The following is a 12,535-nucleotide window of genomic DNA, read 5'->3' as shown; positions in this document are numbered from 1 at the left end:
GCAGAAGTTATGAACTACCAGACGTAGTTCCAGAGGAGGCTGTGAAGAATGAAGCAAGAGGAGAGAAAGTAGTGGGAAAACTTCCTGTTTACACACACGTGTTTAAACCACACATGGAATAGTGTCTTATGCATCCTTAACAGTGGACATGGGGTGCAAAGTTGAAATATGGAAGATAGCACTTCATATATGAAGTCCAGAAGCCTATATTGCTGCCTGGAAAGGCTCTGAGGACTGTTTTGATCTCCTGTATATATAGAAACTACTGAGTCTTATGATTATGGCTTTCACAATGCTTTAACCACACCACTGAAGATTAAGAGGGTTAACACAGGTGTCACCAATGGCATAATCTGAAAACAACCACATAGAGATATGTTGGAGGCATAATAAAGCCTGCAGAGACTCTATTACCAGCAATGAGACATGAAATAGAAAGAACCCAGGCTGACTGTCAGAGCCTGGGGTGAACATGCTGAGCAGGCTGCCAAAATTAAGAAACCAGAAAGAAAACCATATTTGTACTTGTAAGCTAAGCAAGTTTGATGTGGAAATCAGTGAACTGTATCAAACAAGGAACCCTTCTGAGTCCCTTTTCCTTCTGTCTCCTCCAGGAGAGAGCTGCATTTCTGGCTTTCTTAGGAAAGAGGACTGTTAGTTAGGACTGCAAGTTTCTAAACGAGTCTACATAGCTCAGTCTAAACCACAGCCTACCTTTTGAATGATGTTCTGTGTATTCCTTGTGTCTTTGTGTCCTTGCGTCCTTGTGACTGAAGGATTCCATTCAGAAGCCTGATTAGCAAACTTGGATGTTTTGTGTATATATAGTTTACAAGCAACCTTTTTTTTTTTTAATGCAATAAATAAAAATATTATAGAATATTTCTGAATGATGAATATTTTGAAAGTAATAGGATTGGTTCACATATCTGGCAAAGCCAAACTTTGCATCACTGAATATTAAATATCATCTATAAAATGTCAATAAAGCTTCATTTGTTCACTGTCAGATGCTGTATAGCAGGAGCAGTTTTAAACAGCGTATTGTAACCATTTCTCTATTTCCTTGCCATTCATTTTATTTGAACATTAAATACAGCAGTGTATTTTCAATATTTATTATGAAAGAAATTTAACTTGTTCAGATATAAAAAAAATACTCTGAACCTTGCTGTTATATGTATAATGATACAACAGATAATTCAAATTCAGGTAACAAATGTAATGCCATAAAATATATATGTGTTTATGTAAATATTATTGTGAGAACCATGTGTACTCTTCAGATGCAACTTTGATTTAACATTTTGTCACTGTATGTTATTGAGCTGGATTTTCATACAGTTGCCAATTGCTGTGATATCTTAATTCCTGAAATACCTAAATGATATTTTCTCTGGGCAACAGCACGTGCAAGAACACACTGGCTTTTGTTTATTAATTTAAGTAGACAGAGGCAGATTCAACAAGGATAATGACATTATGCAGCAGTGCAGCTCCATAAGGGATTCTCATGTACCTGGACAGAGATATCAATTTACTCTGACTGCAACATGACTTCTATGTTACTATAAATCTGGAACCTCCTCTTTTATGTCACTGTAATGCCACAGTGGATTTGTTCTTCCTATTTATGCAAAAACAATTGCAATACAGGCAATAATGAATATTCACATGCATAAAAATGGACAACAAATTTACCCAGACAGCCCGCTGACACAGTAATTCTAAATGAACTATGCTTGTATGCATACACCCTGACACTGGCTCTTGATGATATGTTCCCTCTTCACTTCCCTAAAGCAGACATCCTGAGGAAATATTACTTTTTCAAAGATCTGGTCAGAATAAAGCAAGCTCTTAACTCCATTAAGAGATGGAGATGTCACAGCTCTGAGCAACAGCATTTAAGCACCCTTCCACTAAACATAATCTGAACATCTGAACTGACATGGTGGTTCCCTGTACTATGCAACAGAAAAAATAACAATGCTCTCAGAAGGTCTATGTTATTAGACCACATAAGACAGAGAGGAATTCTTTAACTGGGGATCTTGACTGTGCTTAAACACAAGACATATGGACAGAACTAGAGTTCTCAGCACAAAAATATGTATGGGCAGCCCCCAAAACAGGCTTTCAGAACATGTGGAACTTTTACTCCATAGTTTCTCCGAAGGCAAAGAAATTTTGAGAGGTCTGGAACTACTGAACATTTTGACAGATCTCAGCTCAGTCTTTCTCAATTATCCTTCTCTTGTAGATCTTGCCTGAATTCTTGTGTCTTTCTGTCTTGTACCATCTCCTCAGGTTCCCCATATGTAAAATAAAAGGCTTTATCAGTTGATGGTGCTGTTGCTATCTGAAAAAATGCAGTATATGCACATGCCAGGTAAGAATGGACTGGAACCAAGCTTTGCTTCCCTGCAATGTTCCTAGACAAAATTGATCGGCAGTGCTGAACATAAGCCAAAAGTCTGCTTACCCGAGGAGACAAAATTAGAAACCTCTAGTCAAAAATGTCAGGTGGACTTCAACTTAATAATCTAAAGCTATATTTAGCAATGATTTGCATGATGTCCAGAAGGTTCAGATCTGGAACAGCATTCTAAATGCATTTGTGAGGTTAAACAGAAGTGTCCATTCTTGTCTCTGGAATTCTTAAAAGTGTAGACAAAATTTCAATTTAGCCAACCCATTAATCTCTCAGAGCAGGTTGACACACTGGTTCATCCCATGGAGTGTCTGCATCCTTCTGCCAGGGTTACGCAAAGCCCCGTTTTGTTTTTCCTTTCCAGCCTCAGCCAGTGAGTGGCCAATAGCACTGTAGGACTGTAGACACTATTCCTTCTCCATCCCCTGCAGGGAAGGAGTTCAGAGGAATGTTACTCTGTTCAGATAAACAGGAGTATGGTATTTCTTTCCTTCCTCTTCCAGCTTTCACACTGGGGAGATGTAACATGGCACAGGAGACTGGACTTCCCTCCAGCACCGCCAGAGGGATTGGCTGCCTATCAGTGAAACCATTACCACCAAGCAGTCTGCCTTCCCTCGCACCACCTCGTCTGTTTGTTTTTCATACACTGCCCCTATGTTAGTGCTGAAAGCATATGCCATATTTGCCATAAGGGTCTTACATCAAACACATTGGTCTACAGCTACAGAGTTTGTATATTAAAATATCAGTGAGTATCAATTTAGTAGTGCTGAAATTTCAAAAACAGAATTGCAGAATAATCTGGTATCTGATTCTTGAAAAAGTTAACAGATGGCAAAAATTTTCTCTCTCGGTTATTAAAAATTTTACCGGCTCAGGATGTACCTTCTAGTGTAATAACTGATCAACACTCACTCTGCTTCACATGATTTAACTTTTAGTTCAGAAAATGAACTGTGGGAGTGTGGCCATGGGGGTCGACAAGCCCCATGGTTGGTGATAACATCAGACTCTTAACGATGAGGCCATCAGGAATGTAAAGAGTTTAGCGGGAACAAAGAAGGGTGATTCAGGAGACGCCTCGCTGTCTCGGGTTGCTTGTTCTCCAGCCTTAAGGCATGGAAGGTGCTGGGGGTTTGTGGATGCCGGGCAAAGCTGTTGACCAATGAATAGTTAGTGGAAAAGGGCTGCTGTGGGGGAATGGTATAAAAAGGGAGCCTGTCCTCAATAAGGTGATGCAACATAGGATAATGAAGTTATGTCATCAATAAAGTAGCAGCAGTTACTGATCCTGAAAGAACCCTGGTGTCCGTGGGGTCCGTTACGCCACAATGAACAAAAATTATTTTTTTTCAGTTAGAAAACCATAACTTATCTGACTACTTTGAATTGCAAAGTAGCACTATAATATTTAATTTCTTATTACAGCATGAACTTTATATTGCAAATATGTGTGAATAAAAAGTTTAAATTTCTTCATAGTTTCTTTTTGTTCTTTCAGTAGATTAACAGAACTGTATGAACTGACCCTTCTTTGACTCATCTTTAAGACTGGGGGAAGGTAGGGGGAGAGAAGATGGCTATTTATAATGTAAGTGGCGGGGGGGGGGGGGGGGGGGGGGGGAAGGCCAAAAAAAAACAAAAAAAAATGCTTGTGAAAATTGGGATCTCTTCACAGATGCTAACCTGCCATATCCAGTGGCTGAAGGTAGGTTTTTCTATAGAAAGTGAGAAACAAAGAATATTATGAACATAAGATGAACTTTTGGGAAGATACTAAAGTTCAGGAATATAAATAAAAAAGAATGAATCTAGTTCTTTTAGAATTAAATCAATTGGACTGTTGTACTAAGATGCAATCTGATAACATAAATACAGGATAGGAAGATAGTGGAAGACACCTACGGTAGTTATTGAAAAACCTCACTGAAATGAGAACTGTTTGATACTGGAGCAGCATGTTTCTAATTTAATATTACTTGATATCCTTCACTAAACATTACAGACTGTAATTTAGACATCCTTAAATATTTGCTTGTAATATAAAAAACAGACTACATTGGAGAAACTGAATTGATTCAAGATATATTTGATTAAAAACACAGTTGTTAGTTAATCTAGAGTTTCCCATGACTCCAAAGCAGATTTTTTAAAGAAGGTAATTTAAATAAATATGAGAAGAAACATTTCAGCAACAAAAACTTTGTAAATATTTCTGCTAGGTACCACTCTCTGTACATCTCCAAGCTAAGCAGCCTTCAATGCACTGTCAAATACTCCATTATACAAAGTGAAGGACCCTCACGATCTATTTCTCTATATGATGAATGTATGCACATATACAGGGAAGTGAGAGTCAACAACTCCACAGTAGCATTCATTCAACATTAAAGCACAATCCTACTCTAAATGGAATGCACTTTTATTTAACTGAGCTACTATCCATGTAAACTCAGAGACATGGCTGATTTCCTTAGTAACAAAAATAAATGGTTTCTCCTTTCAAGTCCTGCTAGCACTGCAAACTTAATAGAATTCTAGAAGTGCAAAGTGGTTTCAATTTTGGCTTACCAGCATTGGGATAAACTGAACTCTCATTGCAAATTCTTCATGACTGATAATGTATAAACCAGAAAAGGCATAGCTTTGGCTTCCAGACTACAGGCAAAACTTCCAAAGATTTGATAATGTCTCATGTTCTCCTTTCTTCTGTTTCTGATGATTGCACATCTTTAATAAAAGGCCACTGTCAGCAATATACATGCAAGCACATAGTTCATAAGGGCAGAATCACAGTGTGAGATGAAGCACTGAAACATAAAAGTAACAAGCAATTCCAGAATTAAGACTACTCTCAGTGGTCACATAGCCCCTTCTCATCTTCTACTTATTTTAGTAAATGTTCTCTACCATTGGATTACTGGTGGTGTTTTCTGACATGAACAATCACAGCCTATTTCATATCTCAGTTAAATCTGATAGCGATTTCTTTTTTTTTTTTTCTTTTTTTCTTTTCATACTGCTGTAGCAATCTCATAGTTGGTTGACGGTGTGGAACCCCGTTTCCTTCACACATTACAGCTAGGACTGCTAGCACTTTAAATACTGGACTTTCAATATTATCTTAAATTTTTCCAGTCTGAAGAGCTGATATAACAGCACTTAATTATTTGTTAATTTCTCTTAGGTGTGTTAGTTTGTTAATATTGCATTGCACTGGACTTATGTAACAAATTAAGGAGATATTTTCAACCTGGAAGGAAATGTGCCATTTTCAGGTTGATGACAAACTGAAGAACTCAGAAAACCTTAACATCAAATGTTATCTATTACATGTTAAATAATCTACAACAACATTAACTGTTAGGAAACTAGTATACATTTGAAGAAAAGGCACATTGATGATCATTTTCACGTACAGTACACATGAAGCAATCCAGGTTTCATGAGAATCATCTGTTGAACAAAAGTGGCCAGCAAAAGAAGCCCTATCTGCACGGTAAAAATGGAGGATCATTTAAGGAGGAAGTAAAAGCTAGGTAACATCTTCCTCTACAACACTTAACAAAATAAAAGAAAAAGAAATTATAATAGCTCTATCCGTCAGAGTTTTCCATGTCAGTAAATGAGAAAATATCAGACTGTATGAGAAGCAACTAGGTTCATTTATTGAACAATGCATACACGTTCTGCTCTATCTTCTCCATTTTGACAATAGCAGACGCCTTACCCTGCTAGTAAGAGCCTTCCTCTTTCCATGCTGGCTGATGCTGGTTGTGTGAGAAGCACTCCGTAGCCAGTAGCTTAGGCTCAGGCGAGGATCTCAGTGAAGTAGTAATTTATTCACAATTGCAGTGGCGGGCATCCCACAAGCAGGAGCGCACCTACTAGTCACACAGTATGGTTTATATTCTTTATGTCTCGATGACCGGGGCCCTCCCCTGTTTCCCCATTGACTGGGTAATCCAGGTTCACAACCTATCCGACGCTTCACAGACAATACGTGGCCTTCAGTTGCTGGCCTGTTCAATTTCAAATTTCTTTTGACTTTTTTACTGTTTGAAGTGGTAATGTTTCTTCACTTACCTGACTTGACACCGTGATTTTCACCTAATTGTTTTAAGGAGTCTGGTTGTCTGCATTTTACAAGGTCGCCTGCTAAATTTTCTTATCACTGCAAGCATATCTCAATACCACATTCCTTACTTTTAACCAATGTAACTCTGCAAAAAAACAACATTTTTATTCCCACAGTTGGAAAGGTTAGGGACCATGCCTGGCACTAGCTGCAGCTGGCAGCTTGGACTACTGCTTGACTCACGACAAAGTATTGGAAATGAGGACTCTTTTTTGACTTAGGTACACATACAGTAAAAAGTAAATGTACTGTGGTGTGCTGGTGTGTTCATAGCAGCAGGATCCACCCGGGGTATGCAGGAGTTCCCAGGGCCCTGCAGGATTTCTGCTCTTGTTCTTAGCACGTCAGGATGGGCTGTACTCACATCTATTGTTTCTTTTTTGTTTGTTTGTTTGGCTGGGTCAGTTAATCCAGCATCACAGCAACGCGTCTCTTTAACTCATCCTGTATTAAGTAGCAGAGAAATCATCTTTACGGCTATTGGCTTAACTCTCATCTCTGATAAGCTCACAGAGTTTTTCCAGATAGTATTGCAATTACATTTTTTTTCTCCTACAAGGACACCCCCCAGGGAACATTTCCTAATGTAAATTTCCATGGCAGTGCTATAATAATTAGGTGAGGCATGCAGCTAGGGTTTAATACACGTAAAACTGAGCAATATGAATTAACTGCATAACTGCAATGCGCTAGTTCCAGATAAATCTAATAGATGCTTTTTGTAGGTTGAGGTGAAGAATGTAAATATTTTAACGAAAGTTGTTTTAAATATACATGTATTCTGTAGTACCTTAATTCAAGCTACAATAGCGGTTTGAGAAATTTCCTATTTCTAATCAGCACAGAGCAAAATAGCTCCTACAGCTAACACGCCGCTGTGTGTTAAGCTGTATATATTTAACAGGATTTTACTCCAAGTATCCTGCAACATTTTTGTATCAGAAAACTTTGACTTGTAAAATTAGTACTCTTCAGAATTTCCAATGTACTTAAAAATACCCTGCAGCCAGATCATGACATGTGGCATCTTTGAAATCCTAAAATTTGCAGCTTTAAAATTTCTCTGAATGGAATAATTAGATAGCATTTTGTATGCCTGATATAATGGTTTTGCACATGAACTACTTTTAAACCTCTGTGAGAGTCAAACAAGAATTTGACAGAGAAAAAAGAAGTAGTGACTCTTATGAGTAATTTAGGCATGTTAAAAACAAACTGTTGCCTTATTTTATACTTTTTATGATTTGTGATATAAGAACGTATTACATCTGCACTATTTTTTTGCTTTGGTTATGATTTTTGCAATGAATACAGACCAAGAAAGAATGAAAATCAATTCTTATTGTTCAATGTAAACTATTTGCATGACAGTCTTGGGAAGGAAATGAATAGAAAAAATATTTTAAAAGGGAAATTCTAAAAATGAGTATTGCAGCCTTAATGGAAAAATCATATACAATTAGCTAATGTATATGCAGTTTTGGTATAATCATTTCATTCTCCATGCTGTAAAATCTGAAAGCAACCAAAATACAATGACCTTGAAGTTCTAAATACCAAGATTCTTACCTTTCTTCTCCATTCCTACAGTCAGTTTCATTACAATTAATTTACTTGGTGCCATTTTTTGTTCCAGTTATAGTTCTGGTCTGTTTTAGTTTTAATTCCTTTCACAGAAATAAAAAATTTGAAACCTTTTACAGATCATTTTTAATATGTTGCACTGGATTTGTTGGTAATTCCACCTCCACATTCATCCAGAGGCACGGTCTCATGAATACATAGCTAAAGGTTCACTAAGCCAAACAAATGAAATATGGAGTTTTAACAAAATGAAACTTCTTTTTCCATCCTGAATGGCATGTTACTACATGTTACTAGTGGACACACTAATTCTTAAGAATCATGCAGTGACATGTATAAGAAAGAAGGAAAGAAGGTGGCAAACATTAAAAATCTACAAAATCATTGGTGTGTTTTAAAGTAATTCTTAGATGCTTGCAAGCACAATTAGACTGTGACATGTACATATGTTACTAGCTGTGTAAGACATTATCTCAATGCATTGTATTTTAACAGTAGAACAATGTATCCCCGATAACTTTGCTTCCCAAATTGACACAGGCTCTGAAGTCAATGAGTTCTAGACATAACAGTGATCTCTGCATGTTGCTAGATAAACACTTCGAGTTTTAGACTTAAGATTCCCAATGAGCACAGTTACCTGGTAGCACTAAAAAGAACAAACAGAAAACTGAAGGACATTCCTCAGTGACCTATCAATGTCTCAGTCATGGTGCCAAATGGCTTCTTTAAAATCATGTTTCTTGTTCTTACAGCATTTGGGAAGTCTTGCATCTGAAAAAAAAAAAAATCACAGATACCACCAACATCATTTTCCTGTTCTGTTTGTCAACATTTTTGAGAAATTTAGATCCCAAGGGAAAATCGGTAACAACAGATAAACTAGGGATTTGCCTACCCTGTGCAGTGTGGGGATCCCAGATACTGTGATCTCATTCTGGTATCTACCCAGGTGGTACAACACCGATCAGAAGGAAAACTTCCTGTTTCTCACATCAGACTAGAAGACCCTTTAGAAGACCCTTATTACCTTAGTCTCAGAGCTGTACTGCTGTGACAATGTGACTTCCAGCCCTAGAAGGAATTCAGATGATGATGGATCAAATACTGACCCACATTTCATCGTATGGTATGGCCCTCCTTGCAATTCCATCATAAAACCATCATTCCATGAATTCTATCGTATGGACAAAAGACAGCTAGCTCACCGCATTAGCGGCACCGACTATTCGGATTTCTTGAAGAGACTTTTCATTCAAGTGTTATGAAGTTTCAAAAATACTTGAAGAGACTGGAAGTAGCGCAAAGAAAGTGCACAAAAGCATTTGATTTTTGCGTGGTTCATTCAGCAGCAGGAACTGTGCAGCCCTGAGTCTCTCCCAAAGAGGAACAAGATTGCTTCTCCTTGCACCACCTCACAGCCTTGCTCCTGCTCTCAGCACTGTGCCCAAGCACCCATGGTGGCAGCAGTACCTCGAATGCAGCATGGAGTACCCCATCATCTTCACCACACCACAGAGCTGCTTTGAAATGTGTGCCAACATGACAGGTGCTAGCAGGAGAAGGCTCTCAGTCTTCTGTGTTGCCAGTGAATTTGCACTAGCACTGTATCCTTCAGCTAAACCTCTCCGTGCAAAGAAGTCTCTTGCAAGACAGAGGTGCACTGTGTCACTGTCTGTCTTGTAAGGTCTGATTCTCTAGTTCAAAAATGAAAAACAAAAAGGAATGAAGTATCACAAGCAAGTTCACATCCCTTTTGCCTCCAAAACACATTAATTAGATATGAAACACAAAGCAAACAGAAGCACTGAAATATCGGTAAATGCAGAATGTAGGCAGGCCGTGCTACTCATGTGCGTCTGCTCTAAATACAAATGTAACTGCCCAAGGACAAATTCTCTTCAGAGTACTTCTGCTTAACTCTCCATACAAAGTGGTCAATGCTCAGATAAATGGGCAGCCATTCAGCATTTAGTTTTCTTCACTTTGTTTAATGTGTGGCCTAAGGCTTCCTTTATTAAGTACTATTCTGTTCTGAATACAGATTTGAAATGTCAGAGTGATTCATGTACATTTATTCATTTAAACAAACAAGGAATTGCATATTGACATCTGGCAAGAACACACATAATTTTTAAAATGTGAATGTTCACTGAGAACTTAAAAGCTTCAAGAGATTTTCTCCTATTTTGCTACAAGATGTTACCTATATCTGTTAGACAGGAACATTTTTATTTACTTTTAAATCTTGCACATTTCTTGCTTCATTGGTACGTCTAGCAACTGCATAAACTTGCTACCGTGTGTGTGGGTACTGAAATCCACATGATTCTGCTATTCCAGAATTTCATAGGCTTTATTCTAGTGTTTTTTTTTCACCGTCTCATTACAGCAGTGAAAAATGAAATGACACAGAGCATATAAGAACTCAAACAAACACACAAACAAACAACAACATAATTTCCATCACAAAGTAGATTTAATAGATGTTTGTGAATGTTTCAATATTTTTATTGTTCTGCTTAAAGTGCTCTTGTCTTTATGTCCAATTTGAGAAAATGCTTCAGTGTTACCAATGAGTCAGAGGAGCATTTGCAGTAACTGCTGCATTATGAACTTTTATTTTATATATAGGCAGTTCCATCCATCCAGTCATCTACACAACTAATTTAACTAATGTTTGTCATTTTCTGTTCTATCAGAGCTTCATGATTTATTCAAAGCTATTTTGCAAAAATGTTTTCTGCTTCTACTAGACTGAAAACTGCAAAAGGTAAAGAATAAAAAAATACTGATATATCACATGCATATGCTATTCTATTTTCTGCTATTTTTTCTGCTTAGCAAGGATAGAATACAGAATCACACAATTGGAAGTTTACCTTTCTTTTCCATTCCTATATATTATTTCTGTAGTTATATTATTTCTGTAGTTTAAACAACATTGTAGAGATTTTAAAAGTACAGCAGAATAGCTGTGGTATATAGTATTGCATCTGGATGTTACCAAGAAGTGCTATCTGCATGATTCAGTTTATGTAGAAGCCAGGATACTGCCAACATTATCAGATTTAAACTTGGCTATTTTTCTCTTCCACTGTTTATAAAAGCATGTGGATTTATAAGAAAAAGAAAGTGCTGTTCTGAATGTGATGTGTTTATAATCAACAAGATGGTCCATAGTGACTCTGACTTCAGGCATTCAGACTGAATTTCAGCTGGATCTCAGCACAAAAATTAACTCTGATAAAAATAATTCTGTCCTCATCTGAAGTCTATCAGACCAGACAATTCAAAGTGATTTTAAAAGCTAGACTATTTTAGCCAGTTTGTAAAATGCAAATCTACCAATTGAGGAAAGACAAACCTAACAAAAAAATAATGACATTATGATGCAACTTTAAACTACGAAGATTTCTTTGGAGAAAAAAAAAAAAAAGAAAAGAATGAAATGTGTGTGTATGCTGGCTTATCTTTCATAGAAAACATATGTTGTATGTACGTATACACGTTTGTATATTATAATACTAGAAGACTTTTTATTTGAGAAAAGTATTTCAGCAAAACTGATTTTTTCTTGTTCATACAGTGTTGTGTTTTTTTTTAAAGTTTCTACGAAAATAATAACAATAAAAAAGCAGTTCTGCTAACACAAGAATTAATGAAGTCCACTTTCTTATGAGTTTGGTCTGCTGGATGATTATCTCAATGTCAAAGAAGGTCTGGCTAAAGTCTTTCCTGCTGTTAAAGAATGAAAGTTCTCTCTCAGAAGTTTGTGGTGATGGTTGTTTCTGCTACAACTTCTCTTTTCGTTAGGGAATTTCTGACTGAGAACTCTTCTCTGCTCAAAAGTCACTGTATTCTTTATCAAACCTTCCTGACAGCAGCTAATAGTTTCCAACACAATCAGCTGACAAAGGGGGAAAAAACAGCCCATAGCACAACGGTTGGGTCACACAAAGAAACAGACTCCTTCCCTTCCTCCATCTCCCCTGCTCTCTTTTCCTTTCCTTCATCTCTTCCGACATCACCATCTGATTGCAAAGGTCTAGTTTCCCTAGGAAACATGCTAAGAAATCTGTCAAAGCATACATATCAAGATTTACCCTTCCCTTGTGAAAAGTACTTAGTTGTAAGGCTTAATGAACTGCTAGAAGACAGCTGAGTGATGTTATTTTCTTCTTCACAGAAGAAAATAAACATCACAAGTACCATACCCCCTCCCCACAACTAAAAAAAAAACTAAGAAACTAAAACTAAAAAAAAACTAAGAAAATGAATGACCAAAAAAAAAAAAAAAGTTCATTTAATGGTGAGAGACATCGTTATGATCAAGGGAAAATAAACCTTTAGATTTACAGTCCAAAGAGGAAGAT

At 37.1% G+C, this 12,535-nt stretch overlaps 1 long non-coding RNA gene across 1 annotated transcript in view; it reads right to left on the bottom strand.

Moving 5' to 3' along the window:
- LOC310898572 overlaps positions 1-6,378 on the bottom strand; it is a 61,435-nt gene extending 55,057 nt beyond the window's left edge. The window contains exons 1-2 of the long non-coding RNA XR_014583438.1: positions 6,168-6,378; positions 5,009-5,247 (exon numbers count right to left, since the gene is read on the bottom strand). This is a non-coding gene — a long non-coding RNA (uncharacterized lncRNA). The remainder of the gene's footprint in view (positions 1-5,008; positions 5,248-6,167) is intronic.
- Between the last annotated feature and the right edge of the window lie 6,157 nt (positions 6,379-12,535).

This window comes from Anser anser (assembly GCF_964211835.1).
Source record: "Anser anser genome assembly, chromosome: 4".
NCBI lineage: Eukaryota > Metazoa > Chordata > Aves > Anseriformes > Anatidae > Anser > Anser anser.
Note: the sequence above shows the minus strand (reverse complement) of the source record. Positions and strands in the feature narration are given on the sequence as shown.